Source organism: Pinus tabuliformis, chromosome 1_2 (assembly GCF_031772625.1).
Source record: "Pinus tabuliformis cultivar Carrire ecotype Pingquan chromosome 1_2, CPIR1, whole genome shotgun sequence".
NCBI classification, from domain to species: Eukaryota; Viridiplantae; Streptophyta; class Pinopsida; order Pinales; family Pinaceae; genus Pinus; species Pinus tabuliformis.
This window is the reverse complement of record NC_142298.1, coordinates 534,567,456-534,585,804: the sequence shown is the minus strand read 5'-3', so window position 1 is coordinate 534,585,804 and position 18,349 is coordinate 534,567,456.

The following is an 18,349-nucleotide window of genomic DNA, read 5'->3' as shown; positions in this document are numbered from 1 at the left end:
TATATGGAATATTCACTCAAAGGGGGAATTCAAAATTTTAATCACCCCATGACGCATATATGTATAAAAAGTGTGATGTGAAAATTTTGTATATTGCATTTTTCTCAATGGAAAGAGTAGTGATATTGTGAAACCAAAGAGCTATGACTTAACTTCAATTATAATTAATGCCTCATAAGTAGTTAATACATTGAATGTGATAATATGAAGGAAATAAGGGGATATTAGTAATAAAAAAAATTCAAACTAGAATAGGAAATAAGAAACATCAATGACATATACTAAGTGACACTAAGAAAGGGGTTGGTTGGGATATTTGTAGAATTGTGGAAAATGAAATAAGCCATAATGCCCCAACATATCATCATGTAACAAATCTAAGTCTATCAAGGAACATGAAGGCCTAGTTTCTAGTGTAAAGGGATGGGAGAACTATCTACGTGCCAATGCATGTAGGTGTATTCATGCAAGAAAGTAGGTATGAAAAAGAATGCAAATGAAAGTAAGGAGGAAATAAAGTCATAATCAATTAAAACATCATGCTTTCAAAGGGATATAAAAAAAAGTGAGAAATGGCATGTAAGTATTAGATTGAGATATTAGATGTAATGGTCTTATCAATAACTCAATCATGTAAGAAATACTTAATATATAAAAAAGAAACAAGAAAAAGAGAGAGGATCATACTTTCCCTTACACATGGATGTTAGTGTGTTGTAGACTGGTGCTCATAGGTCAATAATGGGAGATAAACATATTATTGGTATATTAGGTGCATGTCTAAAATAACTTTAATAATTGAATTAGCTTCATCTTTGAGTTATTTAAATAAATGTGTATACCAGATTATGATCTAAATTGTGTAATGAGGAAAATGACATAATATATAAGGGGAACAATTGTAGGACTCTAATCAATCGTGTAGATTAAGAGTCATCCCAACCTTAACATAACAAATAATAGTTTTTCCATAGTAATTTAAATAATATTCATTCTTTACTCCCATGACAAATAAATATCTTCACTTCTTTGCATACAACATTCGTGACATTCACATAAGCATAAAAAAATTGAGAGATAATCACATTTAAAAATAATCACAACCTTAAATAAAGTAACATAAAAGTAATTTAATATTAAATTTATTTTTCTCATTGGAAAAACTTATAAATTCTTATTTATAAAAAATGGGAAATTGCGTACTATATATATTTTATTATATTCTCAATTCTATCCTTTAAATACATTTTATATAACCTTGCACACAAAATCCACACAGTTTATTGAAAAAATACCTATTTAAAAAACTTGCAATTGGATCACCAATTTTAATACCTCGTAACCTATAAAAATCATTATGTACACATATGACTAAGATGGTGATTCATAAATAAAATTTCTACTTAGAGTTTGAATTAATTTATGCTTGTAATAATACAAATTGTATTCATGTACTAACAAAAAAAGGACAAAGGTTGGGTTCAATTCTCTCAACTCTATGAAGGTCAGGCTCAATGGTTGAAGATATGCTTGGTAAAAATATTTTGTGGACATGGCAATAACCAATCTTCGGGAACTGTGAGCCACATATAAAATGACAAAGGCTAACTAGAATATATCAAGGGATATAATGAAAAATCTTCCTAATCATCATAAAATAAAGAAAAGAAGTCAGGTGGAGTGACCCCATCATCTGTTTCCTACAATACTAGAGACCCAACTACATCTTTAGGACCATCCTTTAATAAAATTCTAGTAGTATTATTAAGTTCCCTAATAATATGATTGAATGAGATGATCATTAACACATTTTCTAGTATTTTAAATTGTTCAAATATTAAAACTAAAGCAAAAAAATCATCCTATATATTTTATTCCTCTAGTTATAATAACCAAAGAATCACTAAAACTAATAGATTTGTGATGCTCTTATTTATTTTTTGTTTTTGAATTTCTAGTGGAATCGACAATTGGGCCAATATCATACTAGCATGAAATAGGTTTGATCTCACCACTACCACTATAACCCATAGGTGAATCATGCTTGCCACCAGCACATGACCATGGGTAAGAAACAACATATTTAAACATGGGACCATGTACTCATATTTAATTTACATTTTCATGGGCTTTCCAAGTGATATGGATTAGATCATTATATTTTTTTCCATCCATATTGATTCTATCAAAGTGGAAAAAGTAGAGGAATCTGCTCATAGGCCCATTTTGACCAGTGAGACTTAGTTTGGAAAACTATGGTTTGAAACTCTTCAAGAGCATTATGAGGCATCAAATGAAATTTTTTTGTGCTAGAAATTTTCCTCTTTAACATTTCACCATGTTTTCATATTCTACACATAAATACCTTTCAAAAATGAAATAACCTCCTCAATCAGAGTCTGTATGTAAAAGTTATGCCACTCAGAAGTTTATCTTCCTATTTTGACCACCATAATTCAAGAGGATGCCATGTTATCCCCCATTGTTCGTGGAAAATGGGCTAGCCACATGATTATTATGAAGAAGAATCTAGAAGAGTCTATATTGTAACTTTGGTTATGAGGTGAGGTATTCAAACCTAACCACTAGTAGGCTATTGGGATGTGCTATAGTTGGGCCACTAGGAGGAAAAGGAGTTTCATTCTTTTCAAGTGCATTTGTTACATAGATGAGAAAAATAGGCGATATGGATAATGATATAGAGTGTGGAGAGGATTTGTACACTCTAGTAGCCCACGAGCCACAGGCCATACTTCTTTTCACTCACATCTATTTTTTACTTAGAGAAAGAGAGCAGAGCAAGCTCACCTTCTAGCTAGGTTTTCCCTTGAAAGGGTTTCGCGGGTTACACCTTGTATTAAATTATGGTTTGTGAGATTTTAAATTGTTGTTCTCTATTTTCTACATAAATTTTATTTTTCATGCTTACATAATAAACAATATTCTATAGATGTAAAAATCTAAAAGGAAATAAAACCCTCAACTCATATATTTCAGATTTTTAAATATAAATTTATTAGATCTATTGTCATGAAATCTCTTGTAGAATATCGTTGGAAATTTACAAATTACCAAGTGAGCACATTATCTAAATGGGGTCGGAGGGAGGAGAGGGGGTTGTGATGCCTTTATTAATTACACACTTTTAAGAAATTTTACTATGATAAATTTTGAAACCCTATTCAGGCCTCCACTTAAAACCACTTTAAAATTGATGGAATCTCTCTCTCTCTCTCTCTCTCTCTCTCTCTCTCTCTCTCTCTCTCACACACACACACACACGCATGTTGGAAATAATACTGAGAGGGGGGGTGAATCAGTATTATCTAGTTCTTTTAATAAATCTTCCTTATTTATACTTTGAATTATTTTTGCATGTCAGTACCATAAAATAATGAGCATGAACAAAGAAAACAGAGAGTCACACCAAAAACACCAGATGTAAAGTGGAAACCCAATGTGGGTGAAAACCACCTGCTGCAATATGTCTCTATCTTCTTTCAAATTAGAAACTCCTTTTACAATGGTTTTGTACTGGTGCAGTCCTTTACCAGTACGCAAGCTGCAACCTGCAGAGAGCTACAACTCTCTCTCGTTTTCCAGTCTCTCCTGGAAGGGAGCTACAACCCCCTACTTCTTTTCTTTCAAGGACCACTTTTCATAAATTTTCAAACTGGATCCATAAACATCAAGAGATCAACAAGTACAAGTAAATCACCCAGTCAACTGCAGTAACCAGATCCACAATAACAGTAAACTAAACCCAGAACACCTTATCAACAGAAAAATTCAGTCAACAAAATATCTTAAGACAGATACGCAGTTTTTCTTTCTCTGGCTTGCGTGGCTACGCACTTCACCTTCTGCTCCCCTGCATATACCCGCAAAGAGCCTTCTTCTGCACCGCGTACCCACGGACTGTTTCTTCAATCGTGTTGTGTACTGTTACTATAGGCACGCACCCACAGATACTATCGCGCCGCGTACTGCTACTGTAGCCACGCACCCACAGATGCTATCGCACCGCTTACCTACGCACCTGCGGCTTCTGAAGCGCCACGTACTTCCCTTGTGCCTACGCACTTGAACTTCTGTCGCGCTGCATACCCACGCACTGCACCTCCTTCTGCTCTACGTACCCACGCACTTCTCCTTCTTCTGATCTGCGTACCCACGCACTTCTCCTTCTTCTGCTCTGCATACCCACGCACTTGCACCGTTAATCACTTGCGTACCTCTGATTAGGGCCGAAATGGCAGTCCCCAAGTGTGCCATAGATAGTCAGATGCTTAGATCTGTTCATGCGCTCGAGAGATCACCCTTCACAGATTCGCTTTCACCTTCACTTTTATATAGATCAAGCTTTTAAAACAATAACCCAATATTTCAGATCTTAAGATATTCAATTTGCAAAAGATGCTTAGCCAAGTGATATCCTTTGCTTTATATAGGCAAGCTCTTCCTAAAATCATGGATCAATACCATAGATAACCAATACAAGGGGCCCAAAAACATGGGGCTCAATAATAATAATAATATAAAACAATGCCACGGGCCAAAACCATAGAATCAAGAACGGCGAGCTAAATACCACGGGCCAAACATAGGAAACCCCACATGAACGCGCTTCTCTGCCTTGAAGTAAGTGAACTGGGGGTACGCACCTTCTGAACGGGTGACCTGCGTGTGTGGCCGCAGTCCCTTCACGGTGTACCTGCGTGTACGCACCTTTTGAACTATTCTCCTGCGTACCTCTTAATTTTCAACATTTTGAGAACCTGATCAGAGCATTGCCACTTGAGGGTGTTGCCATCAAGTACAACATCTATAACATAGAGCCATACCAGAATCATAATGCCAACAATCTCCCCCTTTGGACTTGATGGCAACCTCAAAATCTTCAACGTCATTCTCCCCCTTTGACATCAAGGTCAAAGGGTTATGCTCCCCCTAAGAACATGCTCCCCCTGAATATGAACCAGATTTGCACCATAAATGACCATGAAGGAGATAGAGACATATTGCAGCAATATTCAGGCCAACATCCATGATAATGCCAAAAATGCATTATATGCTCCCCCTGAACCTGTGCCATTCGATCTTCAACCAATCCGCAACCCAGAACATGTACGCATATGCCCCAGATGAGCTTTGCGTACAACCAACCATCAGAAGAGATTCAACAAGATGATGCATCAACAACCCCCAGCTTTTGCCTGAGGTATTCAAAGGTCTCCCTGGGCAATGGTTTGGTGAGTATATCAGCAACTTGTTCCTTAGAAGGAACATACTCCAACTTGACCTTTTGTTCAAGTACTTATTCCCGGAGAAAATGATACTTGATCGGTATGTGCTTGGTCTTTGAATGCATGACTGGGTTCTTTGAAATACTAATTGCACTTGTGTTATCACATAAGATGGAGATAGGTGGTGTACAAGTGATTTGAAAGTCCTGCAAGGTCTACATCATCCAAAGGAGTTGAGTGCAGCAAGATACAACAGCAACATATTCTGCTTCCGCTGTAGATAAGGCAATCGAACTCTGTTTCTTGCTGAACCAAGATACTAATCTGGAATCCATAAAGAACACACCACCACTTGTGTTCTTCCTGTCATCCACACTTCCTGCCCAATCTGCATCTGTATAAGCATGAAGTGTGAGATCTGTATCTCTAGGATACCATAAGCCATAATTTTGAGTCCCTTGAAGATATTTAAAGATTCTCTTCACTGCCTGAAGATGAGTTTCCTTCGGATTTGCTTGAAATCTTCCAACTATTCCCACTGTATGCATGATGTCTGGTCAGGTACCTGTCAAATAAAGTAGACTTCCAATCATAGATATGTAGTTTGGTTGATGCACTGCTACTGATTCATCATTTGCACTGAGGCTACATCCTGTGACCATGGGTGTACATACTGGTTTTGCATCTTCCATGCCATATTTCTTCAAAATCTGCTTGAGATACTTAGTTTGAGACAAAAAGATCCCTCCTTCTTTTTGTTGGATTTGCAAACCAAGAAAATATGTCAGTTCTCCCAGCAAGGACATTTCGAATCATTTCTGCATCACCAAGTCAAAGCTTTGACTCATAGCTTCTTCATTGCTGCCAAATATAATGTCATCTACATACACAACAAGTATTAGCAATTTGTCATTTTCAACTTTTATATAAAGATTGTTGTCTGTTGATCCTTTTGAAAAACCTTGTTGATGAAGATATTTGTCCAAATGATAGTACCAAGCCCTTGGAGCTTGTTCGAGACCATAGAGAGCCTTTTTCAATCTGCATACAAGATTTGGATCATTTCCAAGAATGAAACCATCTGGCTGCTCAATGTATACTTCTTCTTCCAAGTCTCCATTCAGAAAGGCTAATTTCACGTCCATTTGAAATACTTTGAAGTTTTGAAAGCTTGAGAGAGCAAGGAACATTCGGATGGCCTCAAGTCTTGCAACAGGAGCAAAGGTTTCTTCAAAATATATTCCTTCTTGCTGCGCATACCCTTTACAGACAAGTCTGGCCTTGTTTCTAATTACTTCTCCATTTTCATTCAATTTATTTTTGAAGACCCATTTTGTCCCTATAACATTCTTATCCTTTGGTCTAGGAACCAGCTCCCAAGTGTTGTTCTTTTTTATCTGCTCAAGTTCTTCATCCATTGCTTTCACCCTCTTTCACATTTTGTGGTTCAGTGGAAGACAATAATGCCAAATAGCTTGAAGCTTCTGCAACTGTTCTTCTTGTTTGTACACCTGCTTCTTTCTGCCCCAAAATCTGAGATTCTGGATGATTCTTCTGAACATATCTGGATGGAGTCTTCTCTTCTATCCTTATCTTCTCCTCTGGTTCTTCTTGAGGTTCTTCTTCTTCATCATTCTGTCTTTGAGGGTAGTTTTCATCTTCTTCGATATCTTCATGATTTACTTGCCTAGGAATGTATCCCTTCTCATCAACCACTACATCAATGCTGTCAACAATTCTTCCAAGTCTTTTATTGTAGCACTTGTATGCTTTGCTGTGTGGAGAATAACCAAGAAGAATGCCTTCATCTGCTCTAGGTTCAAGTTTGCCAAGTTGCTCATCAGTATTCTTAATATAGCATTTGCTCCCAAAGATTTTGAAGTGCTTTACTGAAGGAGTCTCACCATACCAGAGCTCATGAGGAGTTTGATTGCTGTTCACCCGGACATTTGTTTTGTTGAGAATAACAACCGCAACATATGCAGCTTCACCCCAGAAAGTTGCGGGAGTTCCAGACTCATCAAGCATAGCACGAGCCATTTGTTGGACTGTTCTGTTCATTCTTTCCACTACTCCACTTTGTTGAGGAGTTATAGCTGTAGAGAATTCTCTTCTTATCCCATGTTCTTCACAAAAATCGAAAAAGTAATTTGAGGTAAAATCCCCACCTTTGTCGGATCTGAGGCACTTAATTTTGTATCCTGATTCATTTTCAACCAAGGCTTTAAAGGATTTGAATTTTTCGAATGCTTCATCTTTGTGCTTCATAAGTCCTAACCAGACAAACCTGGAGAAATCGTCAATAAATAATATCAAGTATTCTTCTCCTCGAGGTGTCCTTTTCCTTTTATAGCTGCAGGAGTATCATTTCCAAAAGAAACTTTCTTTCCCTTTTCTAGAGCAGAATATGATTCAAGTTTTTCTTTATCACCTGTCATATGCTTCGAACATCCACAGTCAATGTACCATAGATTTTCTTGTCCCTCTGCATAAAATGCTATCCCACATCTTTCTGTTTGTGGTTCCTTTATTCTCCATGTTTTGGTGCTTGAGGCTTGTTCCTTTGTCTTCTGAAACCTGCTCCTGCATTCAGAATCTTCATGACCAAAATTATTGCAAATAGAACATTCAACTTCATTTTCAAGAACCGAAAAGTTGTTATAGGTTCTTTTTGTAATCCCTGTCATACTTCTTTGTTTTTGAGCTTCTCTAGTCATGATCGTGTTATATGCAACACATTGAGCTGCTTTGTGACCAAAGTTATGGCAAGAGAAGCATTTTCCATTGAAGAAACTTCCGCAGTTATCAAATATTCCGGCCAAACGATTGTAGTTTCTATTGTCATTCACTCTTGAAGCAAATTGAGAGGATTTTACCTGTGGCTGGTTATAGCTTTTGTTCATCCTTAAGACGGATTGCCCCTGGTTTGCCTGATAATCTTTGTTTGTAATTGGTCCCTGCTTTACCTGGTGATCTCCATTGTGCTTTTGCTCATTCCTTCTTGCTGCATCAAGATAACTCTTTGAGGTGGATGCTTGAGAAGTTTCTCCATTATAGCCCAGACCTGTCTTGTTTAGAGGAGAACGCTGTACATTGATGATCTCATCCAGAGTTTCAGATCCTTTGACAAACTTAAGATTAATAGCCTTTGTTTTCTCAATCTCTTTTCTAAGATCAACAATTTCACCTTCTAACTTTTCAAGATATTTTTCTTTTTCATCAATTTGAAGTTGTAGAGTATCAATGATCCTATTCTTTTCTTCTATACATGTCTTGAGTCTAGAAATTTCTTCATAAAAGCTATCCACATCTATAGCATCCATGTAATCATCATCTTCAAATTCCATTAAAAGTTTATAGTCATTACCTCGTTCATCTTCATCACTATTTGATAGACCGTCACTATCTTCATGAGTGTAGTAGCTTTTCTTATTTGCAATCTGTTTCTTGTTCCATCTAGCAGGTTCCTTTCCTTTATCCTTATGAGGACATTTCACAGCATAGTGACCTACTCTTCCACAAGCAAAGAATTTAAAAGGTAACTTACCTCTGAACCTTCCAGTACCCCTTTGAAGATTTCTGACAAAATTTTATTCTTCTTCTTCTTCTTCTGGTATGTGACTTGCTTCATAATAGTCTCCTTTGCCTGAAGCCTTGAAAGCAGCTTCTCTTCTTTCTGATGGACCTCCCTTTCTCATTTCATAAGCAGTTAGAATTCCGTGTAGCTGAGACATAGTAAGAATTCGTAGATTTTCTTTTTCTTCTATTGCAGACAATTTAGATTCAAACTTGGGGGACAATGATCTTAGAACTTTTTCAACCACAATAGCCTCTTTTATTTCTTCACCCAAGTTTTTCATGCAATTAACAATCTCATCTACCTGAAGGAAATAGTTAGCCACACTTTCATCATTATACATTCTGAGATTCTCATACTGAATCCTGAGGGTTTGAAGTTTAGCACGTTTTACCTGTTCATCTCCTTCGTAGCTCAAGACAATCTTGTCCCATATTTCTTTTGCGGATTTATATTGCATAACCTTCACGAATTCTATTTGAGATAAGCATCCTAGTAGAGTATTTACTGCTTTAGCATTTGTTTCATATTTCTTCTTTTCGGCCGTATCTGTAGGAGTAGCTGAAGGAAAAGTGTAGCCTGTATCTATGATATCCCAAACTTCTGTACCAAGAGATTGAAGATAGGCAGTAACTCTTACCTTCCAATAATTGAAGTTTGTCCCATCAAAAATTGGTGGCCTGATTGATGCTTCCCTCTCGTAGTTGCTCATGATGAATGATCTTCCTTCAAGCGATCAAGCTTCTTTGATACCAATTGTTGGAAATAATACTGAGAGGGGGGGTGAATCAGTATTATCTAGTTCTTTTAATAAATCTTCCTTATTTATACTTTGAATTATTTTTGCATGTCAATACCATAAAATAATGAGCATGAACAAAGAAAACAGAGAGTCACACCAAAGAACACCAGATGTAAGGTGGAAGCCCAATGTGGGTGAAAACCACCTGCTGCAATATGTATCTATCTTCTTTCAAATTAGAAACTCCTTTTACAATGGTTTTGTACTGGTGCAGTCCTTTACCAGTACGCAGGCTGCAACCTGCATAGAGCTACAACTCTCTCTCGTTTTCCAGTCTCTCTTGGAAGGGAGCTACAACCCCCTACTTCTTTTCTTTCAAGGACCACTTTTCATAAATTTTCAAACTGGATCGATAAACATCAAGAGATCAACAAGTACAAGTAAATCGCCCAGTCAACTGCAGTAACCAAATCCACAATAACAGTAAACTAAACCCAGGACACCTTATCAACAGAAAAATTCAGTCAACAAAAGATCTTAAGACAGATACGCAGTTTTTCTTTCTCTGGCCTGCGTGGCTACGCACTTCACCTTCTGCTCCCCTGCGTATACCAGCAAAGAGCCTTCTGCTGCACCGCGTACCCACGCACTGTTTCTTCAATCGTGCTGCGCATTGTTACTGTAGGCACGCACCCACAGATACTATCGCGTCGCGTACTGCTACTGTAGCCACGCACCCACAGATGCTATCGCGCCGCGTACCTACGCACCTACGGCTTCTGAAGCGCCGCGTACTTTCCCTGTGCCTACGCACCTGAACTTCTGTCGCGTTGTGTACCCACGCATTGCGCCTCCTTCTGCTCTGCGTACCCATGCACTTCTCCTTCTTCTGCTCTGCGTACCCACCCACTTGCACCGTTAATCACTTGCGTACCTCTGATTAGGGCCGAAATGGCAGTCCCCAAGTGTGCCACAGATAGTCAGATGCTTAGATCTGTTCATGCACTCGAGAGATCACCCTTCACAGATTCGCTTTCAACTTCACTTTTATATAGATCAAGCTTTTAAAACAATAACCCAATATTTCAAATCTTAAGATATTCAATTTGCAAAAGATGCTTAGCCAAGTGATCTCCTTTGCTTTATATAGGAAAGCTCTTCCTAAAATCATGGATCAATACCATAGATAACCAATAAAAGGGGCCCAAAAACATGGGGCTCAATAATAATAATAATATAAAACAATGCCACGGGCCAAAACCATAGAATCAAGAACGGCGGGCTAAATACCATGGGCCAAACATAGGAAGCCCCACGTGAACGCACTTCTCTGCCTTGAAGTAAGTGAACTGGGGGTACGCACCTTCTGAACGGGTAACCTGCGTGTGTGGCCGCAGTCCCTTCACGGTGTACCTGCGTGTACGCACATTTTGAACTATTCTCCTGCGTACCTCTTAATTTTCAACATTTTGAGAGCCTGATCAGAGCATTGCCACTTGAGGGTGTTGCCATCAAGTACAACATCTGTAACATAGAGCCATACCAGAACCATAATGCAAACAACACATACAATCCCTATGCACCATTGTTGAGGCCTAGACAACCCCCCAATTTTTTAAAATACTTAGGCCCCACATCCTCACTTTCTACTTTCAATTTATATTGATGGTATCCCATCATTTAATTGTAGCCTAGTTTCTACCAATCCATATTGAAATGGAATACTTCTCAAAATTTTATTTGATTGATCCCTTTTCATCATATTTTTATTTTTACTTTAGTTTGATCTCAATTTGTTTCATTTAAGTTTCCTATGTTTGAACTCTTTGACATATATTTTCTTCAGTTTCTTATTAAAACTTAACAAATCCTTGGAAAAATGTAAAATTAACATGTTGAAACAAGTCCTTGGAAAACTATAAAGTTGATGCTTCATGGTGATGCAATTCTATGTACACTACATGTGAAAGACAAATGTTCATTTCTTTCTCTCAAAAACTATGACTCCTTATGAAATGTGGTATGACCATATTTCTTTTTTAAGACATCTCAAGGTATTTGGTTCCACCATCTATGCATTTATTTCCAAGGAACAAAGAATAAATATTGATGCAAGGAGTTGTGAGTGTGTTTTCCTATGGTATTTAGATACCACCAAGGCATATCATCTTTATGATGAGGAAAATAAGAAATGTATTATTTCTAGAGAAGTTATTTTACTTGAATATTCTAAGACCAACAACATTATTAAGTGGCAACTTGATCATGTACATACATTAAAAAATGAAAATACATATAATGAATTTGACAGCTACATTCCATATGGGGTGATCTCTATCTTGGATCAATATATGGATTTTCCTTCTCAAGCAATATCTCCCCCTGATGAAGTTTCAGGCACTTCTTCATATCATGAAATATTTGTGATGTGATTGATAGGATTGGAAAGATGAACTTTTATGCAACCCCCTTTCAATTAGGGGATCAACGTGGGACATCTCAGAAAGGTAACCCATAGTGGCTCACTAAAACACTGGAAAGTGTTCACTTGATGATATATGAAAGAGAGGGACTACAAGTTCCACCAGACAATATTGAGGTAACGTAGATAATTATGATTCAATAGACATAGATTATATGGATTATATGTATGATTATGAATTTAATTTATCTACTAATATTCAACCAACTTCCTTTCAATAAGTTGTTTCTAAATAGGGTCCCATAATTTATAGGATCAAATGATGATTGACTAATTCCTTTCAATATTTCAGATTGTGAATAATCTTGCTTACTGCAAATGATTTCCAAAAAACAAGATAGAAAAAAAAAAAATAAAAAATGAAAAGAGGGTATAAATAAAAAAATAGAAAAAATAGAAAAAAGAAAAAGAAATGACAAAAGAACCCCACAAAAAAAAATGAATAAATGTGAAAGTGATGCTAGTTGAAGTGCCACTGATAGTCTATTGGTTTTGCAAAGAATAAATTCATGAAATTGTATGCAACTTGTCTAAATGCCACAATGCCTTTGTGCTTGATACATACGGGTTAATCATGTTCAAGCAAGTTTCAATTTATGTTAATTAGATTAGAGTAAATAACTTAGACAAACAGTGTAATCTTGGTTGAGATTAGATAGGTGGAATAGGTGAATAAGTTAATCCAACAATTTAATTTGGATTAATATAGTTGTTAGATTAGTTTAGTTGTTTGAAATAAATATTCTTAGTCTTTTAAGAATGACAAAATAAATAGGTTTTTCACGTTTAATTGCACCTTCATTGCTTTAAAGTTATATTAATGCAGGAAAAAAATGGATTTGTTATGTAATTTGTGAATATAGTCATTTTTCCAAAGTTTGGACTTTATTGTAAAGATAAATCCGCCCGAAATACAAGGTGGGATTCCGGCGTTAAACCTTGCACATCTTACCTTCCCTAATCACGACCTCGCTTTGATCCAACGATATTTAATTCTTTTCGGACTCCCCCAAAAGATTTCTTTGAGGGATTCAAAGGAAAAAGGGGTGGAGGAATCACTGTAGGGGACCTGTAACCTTTGGTTTATGCTCTCAGAAGTAATGGTGAAAAGGATTTCACCACTAGGGGGAATGCTATCCCTCTTACTTGAAAGGTAAGAAGCATGACACTTTAGTAATAATTCGTGGAAGTAATAAGATTGGGGAAAAATGAATAGGGGTAGTCTGGACTACCAGAGGTTGATTTCATCAGATTGGTCAAGGTAATTTTCACAAAACCAATAGTGTAATCCGAAGAGGTCAAATTCACACTGTGTCTCGACTATCTTATTGCCTTTGTCAGCAAGAGGGATGTGGTCTATATCCACAGGGGGAGTGAGCATGGGATTCCCCACAGTGGCAGATTTGGGGGCCATCATGGTAATAGAATGAACACGGGAGAGATTGACAGAGGGAATTTGCATAATATCTAAGTAATTCTCGGGAAAACGTTAAGTGGTAGTTGCTCTGTAAATTAATCAGAGATAGGCAATTGGTCTGTGAATAGTTGTTGATAGGTACGAAACAGAGGGTGGGAGCGATGTACAGTAGGCAAAAGGAGAAAAAGATGTAATCGTGGGAGAAAATTAAGCTTTATCGTTCATAGATAGATCGAAACCATTGGATCAATGGTTGTGAGCTACATTAACTCTCTAATGGAATGGAGGAAATAGTAGGAAACGGCAATAGGACGGGTGCAACGGTCGTCAACATGGCAGATTACAATAGGTGGATGAAGGCACGAGGCTGTTGGCAGGAAGAGACCATGAGATGAGGACTCTCCTTCACTTACATAAGTCCCAAACAAAGAGTTCAAGATATATACAAAGAAGGTTAAGACAGGCTCTAAGGCAAACTTCCCACCACTAGAGGAAACATAGGGTACCATTGTACTCTCAGGCTTTCAAACTTTTATGTTTGATAGCAGTACCACAGATTCTCCGTCATCCTTGACTACTAAAGAGATTCTAGCTACACTACCTCACAGACCAAAGTCATATACAAAACAGAGGTAGCTGGATATTTTCCAGAGATATACAGGGAATAAATAGAGGAATGAATTCATTCATGACAACATCTCTACTCAATTCAGGAAGTACTCTTCGTCAATCCAGCACAAGCTCATTTTAGCCTATGACACAGAAAAGGGAAGAATGCATATCGAATTCTTACAGATGCAAGTTCCATAACCGAAGACAACAACAAACTTCAAACAAACTACCTTTGAGTTTGAGGCAAAGGATGTTCATCCTTTGGGTCAAATGTGTATGCATATGTAGACTGGAAAAATGGTCGACTCAACCCTTACACGGACTTCTCTCCGTACTTCGAAACTACAACTTTCTTTAAACAATGTTTAGTCCCTTATTAAACTGGAGAAAGTGTCCTCCCTTGCTAAAGACAATAGAATCAAATATTTGGAGCAAATGGTGATCAAAGAAGGTTTTGACCCAGGTAATTATAAGGCCATGGAGGAGATAATTTGGAAAACGAATGATGAATTTGCAATTGAAGTTGCCTGCAACTAAAGATCCCTAGGGAAAGGAGCTAAGAGAGACAAAGTTACAAAAATAAGAGATGTTGAAGCTCCTAGTGGAGCAGAGTAGCTAATGAAAGAAAAGGAATAGAGTTCACAACTAGCAGTAGTTCCTCTTGATGTAGTTCCAATTGCATCTCTACTCCAAACAAGTATGTCTACTGTAGCCACAACAACAAGAATGTCCTCTTCTATAGTACTTCCCACATCAGCTGCAGATGATTCAATTAAGTTGGTTGAATCCATGGAAAACATGTCTATACAGGGAGAAGATATAAAGAAATTAAGACAAGAGGTGGAAGTCCTACAGGAACAGAAAGTAATATTTGAGAATTCCCTCTTAACAAAAACACAAAGATCACAAACATTGTCCCAAAGATTATAGAAGATGGAAACAGATAGTGCCATGGGTAATACTTTGTCACAGGTAAAAGAGAATATTTGGAAGCGAATCAATGAAGACATGATAGACATTTGGCCTTCAATACAAATCATTTTTGAACAACAGGAACTGATTCTAAGGTCCAATGAAGCCATCAAAGAATTCATAAAGCAGTTGGGTGACAAACCCAGTGACGCCACTCATCTCAACAAATTTTGTAACTCCAAAAAAATAGGAATTGGAAGAGTTAGAGATTGACGATAGAACATAAACAATATTGGAAGTCAAGAAGGTGTTGACTAAGAGAAATCTAATGAGACAACTTGAAGAAAAATGTCAAATTATGGACACTAGTTTACATAGATTCTTCACCAAGCTGGAACCCCTCTACAAGAAAGGACTTCGAAATTTATTAGTTATTAATGATGAGCTCAGCACGTGGTCTGATTACAATGAGGAACTAATGACCAAGGCGAGATATAGTTTGAACGTTGTAGCTGGAAGATTCAGTATGATAGGAAAGTCGTTCTTGGAAGCGTTGGCATATGACTTGAAATTCAGTCTGCAATTAAACACATATTCATTACCAAGCTGACATTTGCTAATTATATTGAAGTTCACAGTGTTTACAGAAAGTTATTGAAGACGACTATCCAGAATGAACAATGTTGGGATAAACTATGTGAATAACTAGAGTAAACAAAAGGTTTGGCTACATAGCTCAGCGTCAATAACACAACAAAATTCAAGGGCCAAACAACCACTTGTTCCACCAATTTAGTGCCACCAATTCAAACAGTTTGAATTTCCTTGAAATTTTGTAATAAGTTAGATATATTCAGTTTAGGAATTCCTAAATACATCCTAGTAAGTTTTTACAGGATTTTTTTGTAAATAAGTTATAAATACTTCATCATTTGAAGCAATAGATGTTGGATTTTATACAGAAGAACACTATTGTACATTGTTGAAGCATTAATAGATTTACCAATCATACAGAAAGCTCTTTCACAAGATTCTTGTGTCAAGTTGTTGGTGAAGTGCCTCTATCATTCTATGTGTCTATATTTCTCTATTTATCACACATATTTTTTTCTTAATATAAATTATTCAATAGATAATTAAAGGATAAAATTTGTTTAAATCTATAGTCTGCTCTCGTCTTTGAATATTTTCCATGTTTTCTGTTGAACTTTAAATATAGAATTCAAGTAATAATGCTCTACATCTTAAGTGAATCTTAATAAGTTCTTCCTTCCCCATCTCATAAACTAAAAAAATCCAATCAGTTTGGCTACCCTGCCTTATGAGATATATCTGTAAACACTAAAATCAATCTGTACTTTATGAAACAGACTCCATAGTCCAATGGTAATCTATTTATCAACCAACCATTCAAATACAAATCAAACCTTAAACTTCATAACTAGCCTAATATTCAATACAACAAATTTAAATCTTACAAAGAGAGCCTTATCTGAAGGTGGTAGGGCTAGATCCCAGCTTCCAAAGTAGGTTTGTGGTTACCTTTGCGATTTTGTTCTGCAACCTCAGAAAATTACAGAGTGCTAACATTCTGGAAACCATGTTGGGACTTAAAAATAATCCTTCATTTCATTTTCATAAGGTTAATTTCCCTAGTTTATACATCTTTATTTCAAGAAGTCCAATGATCAAAATATTGGAAATAAAGGATTAGAGGTTATTTTCATTTTTAACATCTAATTCCAAAAATAATTCATACTCGAGCCAGTCCTGATCTAGAACCACCTGAAATTTTAGACAATCCTGAAAAGGATACTAAGAAAAAGAAGTTTATATAAAAGCCAAGGAAGCAATAGCCCCCTTTCTAGGTCAAATTGCCTTCCTGAAAACATTGACACCGTAAAAGCTATTCAGTTCGACTTACCTTTTGAGAACATTCTTTTTAGGACAAAGTATAAACCTTTGGTTGATTAGGCAGCGGTTTATGAATCCATTCTTCAACCCTACAAACCAATAAGACCATTTGTTGAACCTGATTTGGATTGGCAAGCCCTGAAGAACTTTGACAAATTGCAGGATCTTGTGTCAACACTTGATCAGGTTGTACATCAAGCTTACATTCAACAATCTATTGAACTTTCTTCTCTTACTATTGCAACATCAACTTCCTCTTCCCAATCAGTTCATCCAACATTAGTCAGCCCTACCTCTTCTGTAATTTCTACTACTCATCCAGTAGTATCACAAATAGTAACCCAACCTATTCCAACAAATCCTACATCTACACCTCCCATAAGACCATACATCATGGCTGCTCATTATGCTCCCTTGGTTTTACCTGCCCAGTTGCATGATATGCCCCAAGACTATCAGACTAGGATTCCCCAATTTGATGGCACTAGTGCTATCAATGCACAACAACACATAGATAAAATGAATGACTTTTTTGATCTTCATGAAGTAGATGAGAATGATGTAAAACTGAGGTTTTTTTCCCAGAACCTAGGTGGAGAGGTGAGAAAATGGTTCAAAACATAGCAGCAGGTAGTATAGCTAACCTTGGTATTTTTAACCAATCTTTCCTGAATAGGTGGGAAACTAAAAAGAGTCCTCTACAGATCCTTAATGAATAGAAAAAACTTAAGAGAGGACCTAATGAAACTTTATAAGAGTACTGTGATAGGTTTAATAAGGTTTACAATGCAATCTCGACTGCCATTAAACCAGCCCCGGGCTTGGCCCTAATACATTTCCCAGAAGGATTTGATTTTGATATGGCTTATCAACTGAGGGAAAGAGATCTCATAACCTTAGAGGAAATGCAAGAAAATGTGCTCAAAGTGGAGGCTAATTTATTAGCTAAGAAAGCTACATTAAAATCTGAAAAAAGAGTAACAATAAAAGAGGAATCTTCATCTTCTTCTTCCACCATTTATAAAATAGATAGTCTACTGAGAACAATGGCGAAAATGATGGATAGAATCAACATAACTAATAGGTTTCCTCTGAGATAAAATCAAATTGGGAAAACAAGGAATCCAAACTCTAGAAGAAATCATCCCTAGATCAAACAAAGGGACCCAGAAGGTCTAGACCAGCAGGTAAGACCTCCTTTCCATGAAAATTATACATATGAGGAGGCTAAGGTAGCTAATGATGTAGAGGACACTCAAATAAATTTAATGGGAGTAAATGATAATGACTCTATTTTTCTTACTGGGGAAGAACAAGACCTTTTCCTGTTATCCCAAGATGAAATAGAACCTGAAGAATCAGAAGATTATAAGAAAGGTTTTGAGAATGCCATTATGGAATTCCATAAGAAATACAATCTGAGGAGTAGGAAAACTCCTAATACTCC